General features: G+C 40.6%; 2 protein-coding genes across 5 annotated transcripts in view; both read left to right on the forward strand.

Annotated features, from left to right (window-relative positions):
- CDH20 (cadherin 20) overlaps nucleotides 1–19,779 on the forward strand; it is a 341,808-nt gene that overhangs the window by 274,841 nt on the left and 47,188 nt on the right. For 3 of the 4 annotated variants that reach the window (XM_080579278.1, XM_080579280.1, XM_080579281.1), the window contains one exon: nucleotides 13,573–13,698. The gene's annotated coding sequence lies outside the window, so the exon portion shown is untranslated. Of the gene's footprint in view, nucleotides 7,648–13,572; nucleotides 13,699–19,779 lie in introns of all 4 variants that reach the window. The other variant, XM_080579279.1, reaches the window with a different exon arrangement.
- LOC308190706 (uncharacterized protein) overlaps nucleotides 1–19,779 on the forward strand; it is a gene marked incomplete at its 5' end in the record, with an annotated part of 341,409 nt that overhangs the window by 49,033 nt on the left and 272,597 nt on the right. The gene's annotated exons all lie outside the window — the stretch shown is intronic.

The raw sequence follows: 19,779 nt of genomic DNA on the forward strand, positions 1-19,779 counted from the left end.
CACCTCCCATTTAGCTCACAAAGATAAACCAGACCATGAACAAATGGCCTACAGAGCCGGAGCAAAAGAGAGGAGGGCAGGAAAGTGCTGCAGCAGTCAAAATGTGAAAGAAAGGGAAATCCTGAGTGACTTTGTGATCTGCTCAGAGGGGCAATGGGCAGCAGGGCACGAAGGGAGAAGCAAGGATGGGGAGCTAGGTGAGGGAGAGGGGCATCTCCTGTTAGTCCTTTGTACCAACAGCAGCTACAGAGAGCACTGCAAGTGGTCGTGCAGCACCGGGAGCCCTTGGTTATGGGACGTGCTGTGCCCCAGATGTACCATCCACATGGGCTGGGTGCGCACAATGGCAGGGACACATTGTGCCATTTGTGGCGAACGGAGCAATCTGAATAGTGGGAATAGAAGGGGAGTTCTTGTTGATTTTTTTTTAAACAACAACCATACAAATCAGCTGATTAACATATTCACCGGATATTGTTCAAGCATCATTTTTCCCTGCTTGTGGCCAGTTTGCAATACATGTATTCATGCTGAGGGCAACCTTATTCTGTGAGCTATTCGTGAAGTACTTTCTTAATATGCATCAATGGCAAATTTGGTCCTGGTTGAGTAGCTGTGTTAGGAATGGTCTAGACTGATGCTTTTCTTCCACTTGTGACTTTCTGATGAATATGGCCCACGACGTATAGACCAGTTCTGTTCTTTTGACTCAGACCTTCCGAAGTGATCTCCCTCAGCTCTAGACACTGCAGCACTGACTTCCAGCCCTGCTCATTAATTTCAGTCCCACTCACTGCAAGCCAGGGAGTCAGAACGTGCTGCAGACAACCAGCACTAATATTTGAGAGGTGACATGTCTGGGTAATGTTTCTCTTCTGCCCAGATTCACAGGGATTTCCAACACAATTACAGGAGTATCAGATAGAGTCCCCTTCGCTAGAAATGGTGAAACATCTTTTCTGCTCTTGCAAATGAGCGTAGTATAAAAGGAGGAGATTAGAATAAATCCTCTGGCATAAATTCAAACAAACCATACCTGCCAATATCTTAATTAAAGACAGAAGGTATCATATCAAGTGAATTTGTGAAAATATTGATTAAAAAACCATCAGGAAATAACCTCATTATTCTCATTTTGTCACAAGGTCCTAGATTTCTCATTCTCATGTTCTTGTGTTCTTTGTGACAGCTACTTCTACCATGGAAAAATCGTGTGTTGCCTCCTTCCACCCTACCTGTTTGTTTCCTACAAGAATGAGTCAATTGAAATACTAGGAAAGTTGATGTTAAAATGCTGTTCTCACTTGGGGTGTTGTTTTTTTTGTTTTTGTTTCTAAGAGTGTTTCAAATCTTGGGAAAGCTATGATTGTTTGATTGCTACTTAAGTCTATTTTTGGGGTGCCCTTAATCACCTCATGTAAGCACCCTGAAGTCTGTAGAACCATCTCCACCTGCAGCAGAGCTTAGAGAATTTATCTGATAATATGTAGCCATGAACAAACTGCAGAGAAAAATTAAGGTTGATTGAGACTCTTTCAGACCTCTGAGGATGCCACCTCTGAATTTCACAAAACTGAGGTTCAGCCTCTACTTCATAATGATCTGAGGTTACTTTCCCCTGAAAAGATGAATATTGATATTTGTTATCTGTTGTCATCACTATTGTCTTAGGTTTCACCAACAGGCTAAAAGAGACACGTGACATAGAATGCTTCTCAATTCCACTTCATATTCTGTATAGGTCTGTGTGGGCATTGTGGAGCCTGCTTCTATTCTCTAAACATATGTTTTATTCTGTCTGTCATGCTGAAAGTGCAAAATAGAAAAGAAATGCTGATTTGGGATCTATTTCTGAATGAAAAGGGTTTAGGTCTGTGTGGGTTTAACTTTCCTGCAGGATGATGATAATGCAGAAGAATTTGATGAGATTAATACAAGTGGGTCCATCACCTCAGTGATTTCCTGCAAAAGCACACAGATGTAATTAAGCTAATATTCCTCTCCTGTATGGGCAGGATATTTCTTGCTCGGTAGATACTGCCTTGAACATCTGTGAGAAAAAAAGAAAACAGCTGTAAAAAAGAAAAAAAAAACTAATGTTTTAACTGCATTGCAGCTTTAAAATCTCTCATTTTCTTTGTCACACAGTGTCCTTTTCTCCAATTTTCATCTTCTCTTTCCACCCCCATTTTGCTGTTCTGCTGCAGTATGGTATATGCTGAATTAAATAAGAGCAATGAATTGCAAACTTTTAGGTGCAGATGATAAAGTCAGCGACACCAAATGAGAATCTCCCTCAGTAGGTTTGTTTGCAGCTTGTTTACAGCTGTTTGCAGCTGTTTCAGATGATCTCTCCTCATCATCTGGGTGGGAGCAGTTGCAGTGGGGTGAGATGGTCCAGTGTGAGGTGGAGCACCCCACCCCAAATTCCCTGCTCTGTTGGAGGTGCCCTCACCCACCATGGCTGCAGAGGTTGGCTGGTGTCCTGCGAGGCAGAGCCTCCAGGCAATAGAGCTGGAAGCAGCAAATTGTTATTATATTTATTTTTTTTTCCCATCCGATTCTCCAACTCAGTGAATCATTAATGTGGTTTAGAATGGAAATGAAAATGCCACAAAAGAGCATCTCATTGCAAGATGTCTGTAAAGATATATAAAAGGATCTTTTCATGGGTAATTATTCAAACCACTTCATATAACTGTCACCATTAAAAGGTCACTAACTTTTACCACACAGGGCTTGCTGAAGGTGCAGTGTTGGCGCCATCCTCTAAAGCCAGGGGAAGTACTTCAGTGTCACTCATGGTGCAGATGATACTGCGTGGTTTTATCTTATCTTATCTTATCTTATCTTACTTTCTGATGTTAGCAGAGTGGATCAAGGTGACCATCTTGATTGGCAGCGTGCAACCTCATAACAAATAGCAGTTCTTTCCCTGAAGAACTTGCGCTCACAAAACGATAGACAGACCGTATCTCAGGCACGTCATCTTCTACTGGTAATAATTGCAGTTACAACCTACAATGTTCTTGCTATATTTCATTTCAGGTTTTAATTGCATACTATCATTCTCATGCCAAATTAAGATCTCAGAGCATATTTTAAACTCTCTGTAAATACACATTAAAAAGATGACATCCATTAAACAACCGTGCAAACAACATGTATGTGGCACATTAAAGAAGCAAATATGCTTGTAGAAAAGCTTGTACACAAAGTTTCTGTGAAAAAAAAAAAGCAGTCCTTTGTGTATATCACATATAATCCTCTTCCTTATCTTCTATAATATCTTCTCTGTCAAAAAGGGTTGAAATTGGCTAAATGGATTCCAATTGTATTAGATGAGGACTGACAGGCAGGCAGAAAGTACTGTACACCCATTTCTTTGGGAAATCCAGCTAAAACCCTTTATTCTTAAGGTTGATGATACAACTGATATTACTCCCAGCAATGTGATTTGCAGCTCTATTTTGAAGCTGAAAAGCTACAAAAAAAATGTGAGTCTACACAGATGTTGTCTATCAGAGGCTGCCCTCTTGCTGGCTGAACAAGCCCTGGGCATCCCCAAGCCCTCTGAACATCTGCAGAGCCTGGGGATGTTGCAAATGGGCATAATGGGTGCCAGCAAACATTGCATGCCATAACTTAGAGTCAGACATCAGTGCCCCCACTGCTCTGTAAGTCAAGTGAACTCTGAGACTCACAAAAGGCTGAAGAAAGAAACATTTTTGTCTGCATTGAGAGGGTGCTGAATGTTTGGGAGTCCAGCGGAAGGTGCACGAACACTGCCTAAAAACCTTGTCTTGCGTGGAGTGAGAATTCAAGAGAGGCTCGGAGAAACCCAAAGAGAAGATGCAGCAGTCCGCCTTAGTGATGGTAGTGAGGCAGGGCAGAAGTGCTCCCAGAGAGTAGGAATTAGCACAGAGCCTCCTTGGTCAAAAAGAGGAATTTTCCATATGGGCAGCTCTTCAGAACAGCAACTGTGTGTCTGAGCAGAGCAGAGAGGGCATTGTCTAGTGTTTCCAGCATAGCCTGAGAAACCTGGTATTGTTTAACCTTCCATTTTTGTTGCCCTCTGTTTATCCCGCCCACCTCCCAATAACCAACTGTAAAAAAAAAAAAAAAAATCAAAGATTTAATTTCTTACAGGAAGCCTGGAGGAAAGTGTTTCAGCCAAAAATTAATCCCCCAAATATGTCTTATATTATGGGAAAATTATGTTTTCCAGTCACATTAACTGGAGACTAAAATGCCCTACTAAGATGCATGCTAATTTTTTCAAAGCCAAAGCCATATTGTCTACTTCATCTAGGGGCTGTCGGAGCTGAGGGCCCTTAAAAAAGTGCATAAATATTAATCCAAGTATCTAATTTCAAACAGCTTTTGGCATGTTATTCTAGTGCTTGTGCTCAAGTTTCAGTAGCACGGAAGATGTTTTTGTGGTACTCTGGCCTATGTTTCAACAGATAATGTAGAATTTCATGCAGTGTTCATTATTAGTGATTATTCCTTACTGGGAACACTTGTTGAATGAGCCTTTCTCCTGCACCAGTAATAGGTGGCTGATTGGTGCTGATTTAACGATGTATAGCATCTTACCTCCTGCTGAGACTGGAGCTCAAGAGAACTGCCAGGGACGCTGCTGAGAAGGTGACATGGGCTGCATATTTCATGTGCTGCTGGAGAGTGCAGCCAGGCTGCATAGCGATCAAACCCCAGAAGATGTACATATCTCCAGTTTTCCCGTGTAACAAAAATCTTGTCATCTGTTGACATGAGAGACAAAGATAACGGCTCTGTGACCCTATAGAGTTCTTCGGTCTGGACAGATGAGACAAATCTAAATAATTGAGCTTGAGCTCCTGTGATTTTCTTCATGTTAATGCAGTGCTACATCCAAAACATAAAACGGTTTTGAACTTGCTGCACTTATCTCCTGCTTGCAGTGATCATTGTATTTTCCAGTCAGCAGGAAAGAAAAGGCCAGTGACGTACAAGCTGGATTTATGCAGGGCCACACAGGTGAGGTTTCCTGGCTGGCCTGCAGCAGCTCCCAGCTCTGCCTTTTACACCACACGTGCTTGGGGAACTGCCATGTCCCGCCTCCTAGAAAATGAACGCTTGGCAGCTCTGGGGTGGATGAGACTTTACAGCATGGGACTCGAGCCCTGGATGTACCCTCTGGCTGGAGCTGGAAGCTGCCTTTGCCAGTTTACATCCCAGGACAGAACTTGTCCCAGGTGTCCTAACACTGACCCCTTCTCCTTCCTCCCAGCAGCTGCCAGTCACTGTTCCCATCTGATCTCCCCTTTTTGGGCAGCAGTTATTTCATGTATTTCCATTATATAACTGGATTATATATTATGAAGCATAAATATATTCTTTTTCCTGACATTAGGCAAATTAAACATATATGTGCATGTACATCCAGGTACACAAACGTTCACATTCATAGACACGTTTCATCTAGCGATAGGATCACATCCAGCACCCTATCTCACCTCTCCGCTCACATCCTTTCACTTCAACCTTGGGCTTTGTCAGACTTGCAAGGAAAGAAAATTCCAGCATTAATATCCCTTTCGTAAGGGAAAAGCTCCTTGCTGCCTCCTGTTAGGAACTTGGGACAGTCATTTAGTCTGTTGTGATTACCACTGCAGAAGATTCCATTTTACAACTTAATCTTATTTCCTTTTAATAGCATCTGTTGGCAGAATTTAGAAATAGTGAAACAACAGGAGAACGCTCGCCAATTCATTCATAACAATATAATACCAAGGCTTTTTTTATTGCTATTCCTATTTAGAGTGACTGCAGTTTGTATTGAATTTACCTGAGATTCACAACTTCATTTCCAACTTACTGTCTAATTTTGAGGTTTTTTTTTTCCTTTAAAGTTTTATTTGTTAATGCATTTTTCCTATAATTATACCGTGATCACTCCTAAGTGCACAGTTTACATTGAACAGAGCCATTAAACGTTATTGCTGGTAGTTGATTGTTTCACACGGTTGTGCAGAGATCTTTGTATTTAGACCCAAAACAGCTTTATAGGGAAAAAAAATATATATTTAGCTGCAGGAAATTCCAGTTGCTATTTTTGTTGACGTCAGTAGTTAATCAGGCTGGACAGCCTACAGGGTAATTTTGCAGCCAGTGTTAAGCAGTTCTGTGCTCAGCAGAGATTTCAGCATCCTTGCTGTGTGTATGGGGATGTGCTTTAGTAGGTGGCTTTGAATAGTGCTCTATCTGATGCGAAGACTTCATGGCACTCCAGAAGCTATCAACAACGCATATGTTTGAACTCTTTGTTCCTTCCATCTCTAAACTCATCCCTAGGTGAGGAAGGGATTTTATATTCACAAAATCTGATCTTGATCCTACCTCTTTGGTGAAATTCATTTGAGTTCTGTGCCAAATTTAAATGAAAAACTACAGCTCTTTAACATGTTTACAGCTCTGTGGGGTGCATTGTACTTTGAGGAAAACATTAGTATGTGAAATACTAGTAATGAATAATTAACATACAGTTATAACACCTTTCATCTTTATGGATTTTATATGTGCAAGAATCATTTCATTTGTCCCCAGATCACATCTGGAATAAAACAGAGCAGCGGTTAAAGAGGCTGTACGCTCTCAAATAGTCCAGTGTAGGAACTGAAGATGACTGCTACACAGAGATGAAAAAGCAGACAGAATTTAGCTAGGCAGAAAGTATTAGTGGGAATCAAGCATCTAGTGATGGAGCTTTGCAATGTGCCTTACACGTGTAATTAACTGAATTGGAATCTGGAAAGAACAGAGAAGACTTCACCACTGCCCTTGCTGGAAGGACTACTGCATCTTTTAATAGCCTCACGTAAGCAAGAGCTCATTTTAATGTCCTATTCAGAAGAAGGAACATGCCATCTGCAGAATTAGCAAGAAGTATCTGTGGCAAGTGGGTGTTCCTTAGGGATTTCCCACTCACAACATTTTCCAGTCCTTCCCTAGCTTTTAAAAGCCCCAGGCACCATAATGCAGAGTGACACGAGTGCTTAAAAGCTACCACAGGACACATCTAGAAAGGGGTCTCTTTCTATGTGGGCACCGTATGTTTGCTGAATCAGGAAAAATTTGTCATGAACGTATGAAGAGAAAATGAGAGCGGCTGCAGTGGCCTTTGCAGAGCTCGGTGCTCTGAGCATGAGGCCAGCAGCCACAAAGACAGTCGAGATCAGCAGGGTGTCAGTTCTGCCCCAGCACAACAAACAGCAGAACAGGAGGTCCTCGACAGACGGGAGAAGGGATTAGGGTGTCCGAACAAGAGAAGCCTCTTCGGTCCAGTGTTCAAAAATAAGCAATTCAAAGCTGCAGAGGGGAAGGGGGTTTTGGATTCGTTTGCAATCGAGGCCAAGCCAAACAGCTGATGAATTAAGTGGTTGTGGAGCAGCCAGCTGAGAGAAGCAGCACAATCACAGGGGAAGGAGAGCTGGGCCCTTAGGCACAAGTGATGCACTGAAGGTCAGGCTCTCCAGCTGATCAGCATCCCTCGCTCCAACCCACTGTAACGGAGACCCCGCTACCTGTGCCATCACCCCCAGTTTCCCAGTTTTTGAAGGGAAAGACTGTACAAGAAAAGATCCAGCCCATCAGCAGCATAGGGTAAGGAGGAACGGGGCGCGATGGGTGCTGGCTCTTCTCCCTCTCACCTCCTCTGATGTGGCTGGTGGTGCTGCCCCATTGCAGGGGCACCCAACATCTCCTCCCAGGACTGCCAGTATAGAGGAAAGCCCCAGGCTGGGGAGTCCTCTGGTGGGACCAGCCGTGTCCGAGCACAGGGAGCAGCAGGGCAGCCAGCACCCAAGTAGCCAGGCTGCTGCGGCACTTGGTCTGAATGCAAGTAGGCATTTTAAGACTTTGACAGCCATAGTAAGAGAATAAAGGACTGCAAGGTGAACATGGCTGGTTCAGGAAAGCTTTGCCCTCTTCCAAGCCACGTGGCTGGTTGGCGAGGCATCTTGCACCTTTTGAAGCCGTCAGCTGTGTTCCAGTTTAGAGCAGCGGGCCAGGCAGACGGAGTGCCACAAGGAGCAGTGACAGCCCTCTGTTCCTGAGGCTCTGATGTCATGGGCAGGCAAAGGGGTACCCATTCCTCCAGTGAGCACTGCCTGTTCTTCGCTGTGTATTGACTTCAGAAGTCATTCTTAACTTCACCCTGGCATGCAATTACTTTCTGAACTTTATTTTTCTGCAAAAGTTTACTTCTATGCATGTATTTGCCTATTGATAAAGGACATATTTATTCCATATTCAGATTTCTCTACCATGGCACTGATTAAAGTCCAATGACAGTCTAGCCCCTTTTACAGACATGAAATCCCCCTTTTACTCCTCCTAAGTAAGGAGGCTTCCTAAATATAAATAATGTCTGAAATTGATCCTAGAGCCTCAGTTCTTATTTTGTTTGCAGGAGTGTTGGTTTTATTGACTTTGCTGTGTTTTCCAGAGGGAAACAGAAGATGATTTCTGTAGAGTTTTAAAAAATACCCCTTTCCAATGTAAGCCTGTTGGATGGTGGCTAGCTCCTATCTGCCCCAATTAAGAAGAATGGCTAGAAACAAGAACGTATGGGGCTAAAATTGTGCAGAATCTCTGAAGTGTGTGCTTCTGAAAAAGCTGAATTCTTGGGCTTATGACTATAAAAAAAGTCAATTCAGAATGGATTTGCTATTCCAGTTTTGCTGACTGTTCACAGTTTTTAGAACTGAAAATCACACTGTAAAACTTGCACTTTGCTAATTTTTTTCTTGAGTACCTAATGGAAAGTGAACCTGTTAAGAATTTTCCATAGCTTCCTCCAGAGACGTTTTTAAATGATCTAAAATTAAAACATCTCTTTAAGTAATTATTTTAGTTATGGGCTGTTTAAGAAACAAAATTGCTTGTTTAAGATTCACAAGTTAGAAAAGTAATTAAGTCCAAGAGCCATTCACAGGATTGACATTACAAACTGAAAATGTGACTTTTTTCAATCCCTCTGATTTTTCCTGATGATTTCACTTCTTTTACTATGTTTTTGTTTGTTTTGTTGTTTGTTTTTTTTGCATATAATGTTAGAATGATCTTACCAGTATAAAAGCAAATATATAGCAAAATCCTAGCGCTTTTTTTTGTTAGGATAACACTTGTCCCGAGTTCTCCACCAAATATGATACCAAAGAGGTTTTGTAAAGAGTATGGACTGATCTGGCCTCCAACCAGTGTTGTAATTCATGCCATTCTGCAATTACTTGCAATTATAAGTGGTCTCCAAAGTCCATAAAAGCTCAATAATATAGACTTTCCATATCTTTGCTCCCCCCAAAGAAGGAATCCAAATGAAGATTTTATGTCTTAATAATCTCAATAAATTTGATATGACTCTTGAAGTGGTCTACTTCCTCTTCTGAAGTTTTAAACATTTTATCCAGCTATAGGTGTAAGTTTGTAACTGTTTTCAAATCCTCTGCCTCTGCCTACCTTTATAACAAAATGGACAAAATGACTAGTGATTTTGGCATCACCATTTTAGGTGCATCTTTTCGTTGCTCAGGTGAGATGAGGTGCTCTTACCACATTATTCCTACCTTGTAAATGAGGAACTGAGACACTGAGGTCATTGGTTTTGGATGCCCTATTCAAGCTGCTTCAGAATTTTTGGTAGTTTAAACACTGCGTATATTCAGAATCCATCTGACATGAGCAGAAGATGATCAGCTGTTTGGCAAATCATACCAGAGGGTGGTGAATCTTAAACCTAGAAAATGTTGAACAGTTAGGAGCTGCCTAAAAAAGGATTGGGTTAAGGGACTGTAGCATTAAAACAGAGGGGCTTTGTACATCATATCAACTGTTCATCTTACCCACATCTTCCAAATCAGCTGTGAGTGGTGTAGAGGCTTTACAGACCAGCCTCTCTGTCTACTCTCAGAAAAGAACCTTACTCTTGCCCACCATTATCTCCCACCACATCTCTTCCCACATTCATCCTTCAATCCCCTTTTCTGTGCCATATCAACCGTCAGTTTACTCCCTATTTCCTTATTGCCTTTAGGTCTAATGTTTGCCCTTTCCCTTTCTAATTCAGATGGTTCAATTATGGCAATGCCTTAAAAAGATTTTCCTAAGGGAAAAATATAAATATGTGTATTTTCCTACGAATTGTATGATGACCTTACCAATAGATGTTGCATCCAGTTCCTGTAGCCTGAAGTTACACCCCCTGGTCTGCATTAATGACTGTATCACAATTTCTTTCTTGATTTTCTGATACGGATCAGGAACATGAGAGCTTGAGGGAAAAAGAAAAGAAAACCTAACACTAAGTGCTTCTGGATTATTATTTTTTTTTCATATTAGTTTTTCATTGACTATGAGGCTGGCAGAGCCTGACTGAGGCAGAGTGGTAGCTAAGAAGATAGTTTACAGTGAGTGATGGCTTTTTAGAGCTTGACTGACAACAGTGTGTTGAAAGGTGTTTGACATATTCTTGTGTGATAGCAGTAATCATGTTGGTCAAGAGAAGATCCTAATATTTCTCATTGGCATTCAGAAGACCCAAGAATTAAAGGTCCCTTTCAAATCTGATGGTTCACATTTCTGTCTGTCAGACACTGTCAAAGAATTCATTTCCTCTGCACAGCTTTGAGTCTATCTTTGCCTGGAGAAAGCACTTTGAACTCACTTTATCTCATCTGCAAAGGAAGATGACAGCTCTTTGCTATAGAAAATATGTGTCTGATAACTATATTATCTCCTAAAACACCCTTTTCAGCCCCAGACAGCCAAGTGCTCACCACAGAGGCGGGGCAGAACTCATCCTCATTCCTCTCCCTGTCTGTTGAGGTTTAACATTGTACTTTATGACACTTGCCCAAAGGCTGAGGCATAAGATGTGGGAAAATGGTGGGAAACTATGTAGATGGCAGTGGCTGGGGGGAGGGAAATATCGGAACTTGTTTGGACACCTCATGTCTTTTTTTCAAGATACGCCATGTCTGTCCTCTTTACACACTGCAGTCCACTCTGTCTCTGCTTCTCTGGGCTGCCCAGTCCACTCAAGAATGACCAGAGATACTCCTCCCGTCTTCTCTGCCTGTCACAATGGTGATTATCTGGACTGCTCGTAACCTCCCAACTCATTTTTTATTCTTTGTCAGATCGGAGGACCGGCTGGGTCCATGAAGCCCGACACCACCTCACTCCTCAAAGCAGTGTCCTGCCACTGCTGACTACAACATGACTTCACACAAGCTGTATCCAATCTATTTCTATGGTGCATTGTCACCAGTTAAAATTGGTCTTGTTTCTCAGTTCCCTCCGTTTTCAAGCTGAAAAGAGAGAGGAACAGATAAGCCCCAGTTTAATTTGTTCTGGCAATTATTGGAAATCTCCCACAGAGAGAGAAGCCCTTGCCTATCGGTGCGGAATGACATACAGCCATACGGGCCCAGACAAAAGGAGACCCCGCTTTTCTGCAAGTCTATTCAGGCATGTATAGACATATTGGCTGAGGTACCAGCCCATTCGAATCTTAATGGGGAAAAAAGAGAGATGAGAACCTTAAAAAAAAAAAAAAAAAAAAAGAGAAAAAAGAAAATAAAAGAATAAAAACTATCAAGTGAGAACCAGCACTGAAGGCTTGAAAACAAACTCTGAACTGGCAAAGAAAGGGGGAGGAAAGTCATTTGACTATCTAGTCCGGTAGATAACTATACTGCTGCTGTATGTGTTTTAGAAGTATCAGAATAATTCTGTTATTACAGATAAAGGTTACCATAAGATTGATTTGGAAATGTGAATTGAAGATAAGTGCATTTTGGAGCTGGGGTACAAGCTAAGCTTTTTTTTTTCTCTTTCTCTCCCTCTCTTCCTCTCTCTCTATTTTTGCAAATCAGGATTCAGCATTAATTCAACCCAAATGAAACTGTAAGGATAAAACATCTCTGAGAAGCATTTTAAAATATAATTTCCTGCAAAATGAGTGTGTAAGTTTATTAAAAAAAAAAAATTGCTAGTCAAAAGGTGAAAGAAATACATTACATGATTATGGAGGAAGAAAGAGGTTATTTAAGAAATAGCTGAAATGGCAGTTCTTTTAAAATTGTCATGTGGATGCTTTTAAAATGCAATGACAATGGCACCTTTTCTTTAAGGCTTTTTCCTTACACTCTGCTCCTGAGCAGAGGGGAAAAGTGTTTGTGGAGCGAATCACTTTACATTCCAGGTAGATTTTTTCCCTGCCTCTGGATTAATTTTCTCAATTTATCTCTTTAACAATACTTAGTAATAATTCATATGGCCAGCTGGCCTGTCTACATGGAAAACAACTGACAGAAATAAATGTCATAGTTCGGTCATTGACATCCCAGAAATGGGTTCTCACTACTTTAATAATGTGTTACGGAAGAAGAGCGGTAATGCAAGCTCAGAAAATAACAACTGACACCCCTCCCCTCCCTTGTTTTTAAAGGAATTGTTGGGACTGATCCAAAGCTCATTGCATTGATTGAAAATGCTTTTGCTAGCACTGCTGGATTTGGAGCTGATGCATTGTTTATAGGGATTATAACCTCTGCTGTTGTTGTCTGCAACAAAAAATTAATAATGTAAAACATTAATGAAAACCTGCTTTCTTTTCATTAATGATGATTTCTGTGAGGAATGATTAGAGAATTTCTGACTGACCATTGCTCCAGTTACACAAGTTAAAAAGCAAAGTTTTAAAACAAAAATATGCCTCCAGATAGTGAGAAGATGCATGTATAAATCTAGGGAAATTCGTTCTTATTGCAATTAGTGGCCATTGTGTCTGAGCATTAATAGCCTGGGGCAAACATAATAAACCAGTTCCTAACTGTTGGTAATGACAGATTTCTCAGGGATTATTACTTAATTAACAATAATTTGAAAGGGTGGTTCAGCTAATACGAAGCATTCATTTATACGGCATATCTAAAAAACATCAGATCAAAAGAACACGTAGCATGCTAACATTTCTCTTCATCCTTTCATTTCATTTGTGCATGTCTGCCTCCCTATGTAAAATATTATTTTTGCATCTGAGCTGCTTTCTTTGTGGGTTCACATAACGGTAATTGGTTCCCCCTCGGATATTTGTGCATTGTTTTATCGGCATACCATGTCTTCTGGGTCTATGCAGATGATGATTTTAATTGGAAATGCTAACTTGATCAGGAAAATACCTCCCACGCCCACTCTTTCCATCCTCCCCATGCCAGAATGGGGCAACTGTTTCCCCAACACATGCATTATTCATTCCCAGCCACCTCAACTTGAAATGTTTGCTATTGTTCCCACCATCCACCCATGTAGCTTATGTTCTCCTGGCATCTTTTCTAGTGAATGGCTTCTGTATACCTCACCTCATGGATTACTGGCCTCATTCACATATTAGTGCATCAGTTGAGAAAGAGGCTAGATCTTCAGACAAAGAATATTCTGATTGGTTTGTGGTGATGTCTTTTTTTTTTCTTTTTTCCTTGAAAGTTGCCGCATACTATAATACAAATGAAACTTTTTCTTTAGAGATGATTGTGTTCAAAAGAGGACAGAGCTGCTGAAGAGCCTGTTGTACTGCCCAGGAGTGCACAAGAGAAAGGCAGTGTGTAAACTGAGTGGCAGGAGCACAGAGAAGTGCAAACATCGCGAAAGGTATGTTGTAAAGCTACTATTTCTTTTTCTCTGTGGCAAAAAGTTCATTTTCTACATTGCTTCTCATTGAATATGGTGGGTTGCTTGAAAACTGGAAAGATCTAGAAAGCATTGTACTTTTGTCTTGGTAAGAAACAAATGATTCTGCTGTGTTCTCTAAGATCTGGACAAGCTGTCTGAAACAGTTCTTCAGAAATATTAAGTAGCTGTCTGTTGCAGTCATCGGTATCCATATAAAAGGCTCTGGAATAATTCCATTATTTGCTCTTCAAAGTCTGTTCAAGCAGGCTCTAATTTTAAACCCATACATTACTTAAGACTGACAGTGACATGGACAAGTTATTCTTAAACAAGTTGTAAAACTCTTCTAATTGAAAAGTTGATTTGTAAAATAGGCGTTAGGCACATACATTTCTATTTGTGCTTTCAGAAAATTCCTGTTCAAAGAGCTAATCCGCGTGTCTTGACTGTCTAGTTGGAAACTTGTGTTTGGAAGTAGATTAGAATGGCACTCGTACGGAGCCCTGACTCCTGCAGTGGATCAAGATTGATTATAGTGACATTGAATTTCACTTTTATTTCAGTAGAATTTAAAGATTTCTTTAGTTCACATAACATCAAAGGTGTCCTTCTAAATAAATATCTTGCAGTGCTCTATCTTAGGGCATATCTTATTATGTACGAAATAATCAGATTGATATGGTATTGCATCCGAAACAGCACATGTTGTTTTGAAATGTGCCTTGTGGGAAAACAAAATGGGGGATATATAGCAATATATGTGTTTGAAAATAATAGTTACAGTGAATGAAGCTCAGTTATGCTAACTAACAGCATTAGACAGACACTACAGCTAATCTTGAAATACTGAATGAATGTTAAACCAGAAATCAAAAGTTTTATTGTCCTTGATGTATTTCTTTCCAAATCACTGTTCACATTTTTGTAGTTTATTCAATTTTTCTTCATAGCAAAATGACTAGTAACTACTCCTATAGAGCCCACCCACTGAAATTAATGGTGTGTGGGGAAGGTCATTAAAGAAAAATTCCTTTGTCCTATAAGGAAAGCTGCAGAGACAGGTGAAAGCCTCCACAAGCGGAGCAGTGCGGCTCTTGCACATGAGAAAGTATTCGCCTTCCTCCTCCCTCCTCTGGCACGGGACAAGGAGCAGTGATTATTTTGCACTGTCTGCTCAGCTGGGGCTATCTCTCCGGCTTCCCAGCCAGCCACCTGCCCCACATGGTGCAGTGACCCTGTCACAGGGGGACCGTGAGACCTCCACAGGCCAGAGCAGGCAGGGATGCACAGCCCTTGGGTCAGCTCCTGGTGAGGAAAGCCTTCCTCTGCCTGAATATTAAGTGTACGAACTCCCCAGAGTGCCCAACTTTTGCCCAGAGCAGCAGCAAGAGGATCCTTCATCTCTCAAAATGGTTGGAGAAGAGGGTCTTCTGGGACCCCAGATAGCACCTCTGCCAGCTGGGACAGGTGGAACATGTAGGTAAGCACAGAGGTCTTGTAGAAAACAGGGGACAAGCAGAAAACCTTGTTCCAGCCTTGTACAGTGTTATGCTTGAGGCTGTCTCTGAGCAGAAACACGACAGCCCAATCCACCATGTCAACACGTCACACCAGCAGTCTGCAATGCTCTCCCTGGATGCGTTTTGCAAGGTAACGCTTCTCTATTTAAATCCTGAAAATACAGCTTTTCTCTGTAGCTTCCTGAGTCAGTCGCATTCACTGGTTTATTACTCTACCTTCAATATTTATCTAGAAATCAGAAGCAACTGACTTTAATCAAATCCGATCATTTCCTGAATGTGTCTCAAACCCTGGACTTAAAGGTGACTTACAGTCCCCATGCATTGAAGCTGTCCAAGTAGTTATGGATGTGAGTTGCATGTGTGTTGGGTTTGCCCTTCCTAGTATTACCAAATGATGCATATTCATAAGCGTGTCATATCTTCTAGGGAAAGCAGGCACTATGCATTCCATATGTGTCATATTATATTGCATTACATTACTTAATAGTATATTTTATTACATTATATTATACTATTTTATTTTAGGTGAATCAAATATTGATTAAGAAACCCAGTCCCCTTCTATTATGCAAGTTGAGATCATTCTGACATTAAAAAGTAGAAAATTTCATTTAGGCTGTATTTTGCTTATTATCTTCTGATTGGCAGGAAAAGTATTTCTTGAAGGAAAGATATTCTAGTGGCTGGAGATGAGGTGATAGATTTTTGACAGGTAATACTATGAATTTATACTGCATTTCGATCCCAAAGAATGTCACAGTAATATAAATAGTACCCGAATAAAATTTTAGTTTCTTCAGACCTATTTTATGCCTGCAGTTATTCATTCTTGCTAATGAGACAACTAATAGGCTAATGGACACAAATGATATAATATAGGCATTTAACTCTGCCTTTTGAATGCAAAAGCTACATTTGTGCCTACAAAGTATATGGTGAGGTGTTGTAATTCTTTTATGTGCCTCTGTGGAAGTGCAGGTCATATCTTCATGGTTCTGTTCACATGAATATTCGTACTGGAAGGTGCAAATAGGCAAAGCATGTAAGATTTGTGCTGTGCAAAATCTGTTCAAACCTAGAGACTAGGTCAGAGACTCTGGGGGAAAATTTGGTCTTCTGCACAAAAAACCACTTTGCTTGCTATGGAAACGAGGCTCATCCAAGATCAAATGCAATAATCTAGAGCGTTGCTCTAAGACTGTATAGGCCAAAAGTGAATCAATGCCAGCTGTAAGTGAATTTAGATAAACAGAAAAGTGGGTTTATAGGACATGAGAAAGAGCACCTACCATTACAGTAAGTTCTGATCATTTTTAAAATGCAGAAATAGCTAGGGGCTCTCTGATATTTTAACTGACTAATGGAAAGGGGACTGTCTTAGTGTACCCCGTGATGTTGTACAGGTTATAATGGAGTCACTGGGGCTCAAACTTTGTTTTATTGAAAATCTGTTTTACTTAACAGGAAGGGTTGGTTTATTGTTTTCACTTGGATACTTAGACCGTGAACTTATATTCTGAGGCAGGAATCAATAAGAAAAGTGGGCGGGTAGTCCTTATCTTCTCATACAGGGATTTGGAAGGTGACAGGGAAGAATGGTCTTTTACAAAGCTGCAGGGAGTTCAGCCTAGCTAGCACTTTTGTATGTTAACTCAGACTTTATTAGAGTTTCAGTTAACACATACAGAAAGAGAAGCCTCTTCTGAATCAATACAACATCATTTGATGATCATTTTATGAAATAAGGCGACAGCTTAGTGTGGATAGAGAGATTACGGAGTACACCACAAAAATACTTATACAGGGAACAAGGGTACAACCTCCTACTTGAAGGGATAATTTAAAAAAAAAAAAAGGCATTTAGGCATACAAGGTTCTGGATCTGATTTGACTGTCATGAAATTAGTGCTTTATAGAAGTGGAGACCTGTGGGAGCAATCAGAGTGCAGATGGGGTGAAGGCACTCTTCCCAGTCAGCCCCACAGTAAAGCAATCACAGCCAAGCACCTTCTGGTCATCTCCCCTCCTTGAAAGACCAGTTACTTACAATGATCAAGTAAAGCATGAGGTTTTTTTCTTCATATTTTTTCTAATTATCATGAGAAGCTCTGATCATCCTAGGGTTCATCTGTTATGTTCACATATGCTTAAAAGTATTATCCACGCCTCTACAACCTAGTAAAAGCAACTGGTTTGAGTACTTACCTAGTAAAGGCTATTCACAGCAGATGTGGATTCAGGCTAACTGCGGAGGGAGGGAAAGGGTGACAGAGGAAGACTAGAGCACTCAAAAGTGTTTTTTGGGTGTGTTTGTGTTTTTATTTTTTTTTCTTTTTGTGTGTGTTTTCTTTTTGCACTGTAAGATGTGATTCTATAAGTTTTGGGGTCATAGAAATGTAGGACTTTTCTAAATTCTTTCTGTCTTTTGCTTCTGATACAAGATCAAAAGTCAACAAAAGAACATCCAATAGCCTACTCTCTAACCTTTTCTTAAAAGCTACAAAAGTGCAGATTTCACTGTTTCTATCAGTCATCTCTTCCAATACTTTACCCACCTTATACTAAAGGTTTGATTTGCTTCTAACTTAAATTCCTCTTGTTTCAAAGTAGGTTTACTGCACCTTCCACTGTTCCTGGAAACTAAGAAAAAAAGTAGATCACCATTCTTCTTATTACACTTGTTAATATATATTACACTTTTTTAAAGTCTGCTTTTATTCCATGTTCCAAATCTTCTTTTTCTGGACTCAGAAAATACAATTTTATAACCTATTCACAAGTCCTAGTTTTCCAGACTACTGTTCCAATTTCTTGCTTTCTTCCTGGGAGCAGCTTGGGAGTCTGGCCACATCTTTAATCTGTGATATGCTGACTTTCTATGCTGTGGATGCTTCACAAGTGCTTCACAAATGAAACACACAACACACATGACGTTCTGTTGATAGAAAACAGAATGGCATTTTCCTTCTTTACCACAACCCACGCATCAAGGTGCTGGTTCCTATTCAGTGTTTGGTCAGCTTCTTTCCTACAGTGCTGATTCCTAGGCCATTATTCATCTCCATATGCCTAGGCATTTGATTTTGCTATTCTAAGGCTTGCATTTTCTACTTGTTCTTATTGAATTTTCTCATATTGATTTCCTACCCTTTCTACAATTTTTCAAGATCATTTTGAATTCTAACCCCATCTTCCCAAGTGCTTACAACATCTCCCAGCCTGATGTCATCCTCATATTTTATACTGCATCATCCATGCTGTTAACATAAATATTGAATAGTAGTGGACATGAAGCAAAATCATCATAGAATCATAGAATGGTTTGGGTTGGAAGGGCCTTAAAGATCATCCAGTTCCACTCCCCCTGCCATGGGCAGGGACACCACCCACTAGATCAGGTTGCCCAAAGCCCCATCCAGCCTGGCCTTGAACACTCCCAGGGATGGGGCATCCACAGCTTCTCTGGGCAACCTGTTCCAGTGCATCACCATCCTCTGAGTGAAGAATTTCTTCCTTATATTTAATCTAAATCTAACCTGCTCAAAATCCTGGGGGGCCACTTGGTGTTGACTCCCAGTAGCTGAGAAATTGAGTTACTGCTAGCTGCTCTTTGAGTTATTTTCCAGTCTGCCTTACTCTTATTTCACCTTGGCCATATTCCTCTATCTTGCCTTTGACAATGAGTTGGGGAGCTGTGTAAAATATCCTAGGAAAATCAAGATGTGTTGCATTTTCTTCATCTTGCATCTGCTAGGCTAGTTATCTTACCAAAAAGAGGGAGATCAGGCTGGTTTGTTGTCAACTTGTTCTTTGCAAAGCCAAGCTATCCATTCCTTAGTACCTCATTATCCTCTAGATACAGAAAAACTGGTTGTTTGTTCCAGTAAATTTCCAAGTACTGCAGTTAGGCTGAAGGCCCTATAATTCACTGGATTGCTTCCCCCTACTCCCATCCCTCTCACCCCCCTTTAAATGTAGGTATAATGACTTCTCTGCCAGTCCTCTAGGAACTTGCTCATCTTCTATAAGCTCATGAAGATAATCACAAAGGTTTTAGCTATTGCTGGTTTCTGAAGTACCTGAGAGTAAATTCCATGTGGATTGATTGATCTGGCAAGAGATTTCAAAAATGTAGGTTATGCAGCCTGAGAGAAAGCAGAACATAATACCTAGGTATCCCATCATTTTTCACTGGGCACTAGATCTTTTGGCTTTTGGCTGAGATCGAACTGTGTTGATGGAGTAAAAATAGATCCATCCTTTTTCTTTATGCTTCCCCCAAATTTAAAAAGAAAAGATGGAGTAAAATACTGGAAAATTTTGAAGAAATTGAAGGAGATATTTACTGCTAGATTTTTTAAAGAGACCAAATAATTCTTTAGTCAAAAGGAGGAAAATAAAACTCATGCTTCAGTGCTTAATCTAATCACAAGGGTCAGCAAGGAATTCTCACCTTATTCCGGCACCTCACAACAGTAGAGCCTTCTTTTTCATTATTATTAACTAAAGATGATGTATCATGCAGTATCATAATATT

This window comes from Anser brachyrhynchus, assembly GCF_964034855.1.
Source record: "Anser brachyrhynchus genome assembly, chromosome: 2".
NCBI classification, from domain to species: Eukaryota; Metazoa; Chordata; class Aves; order Anseriformes; family Anatidae; genus Anser; species Anser brachyrhynchus.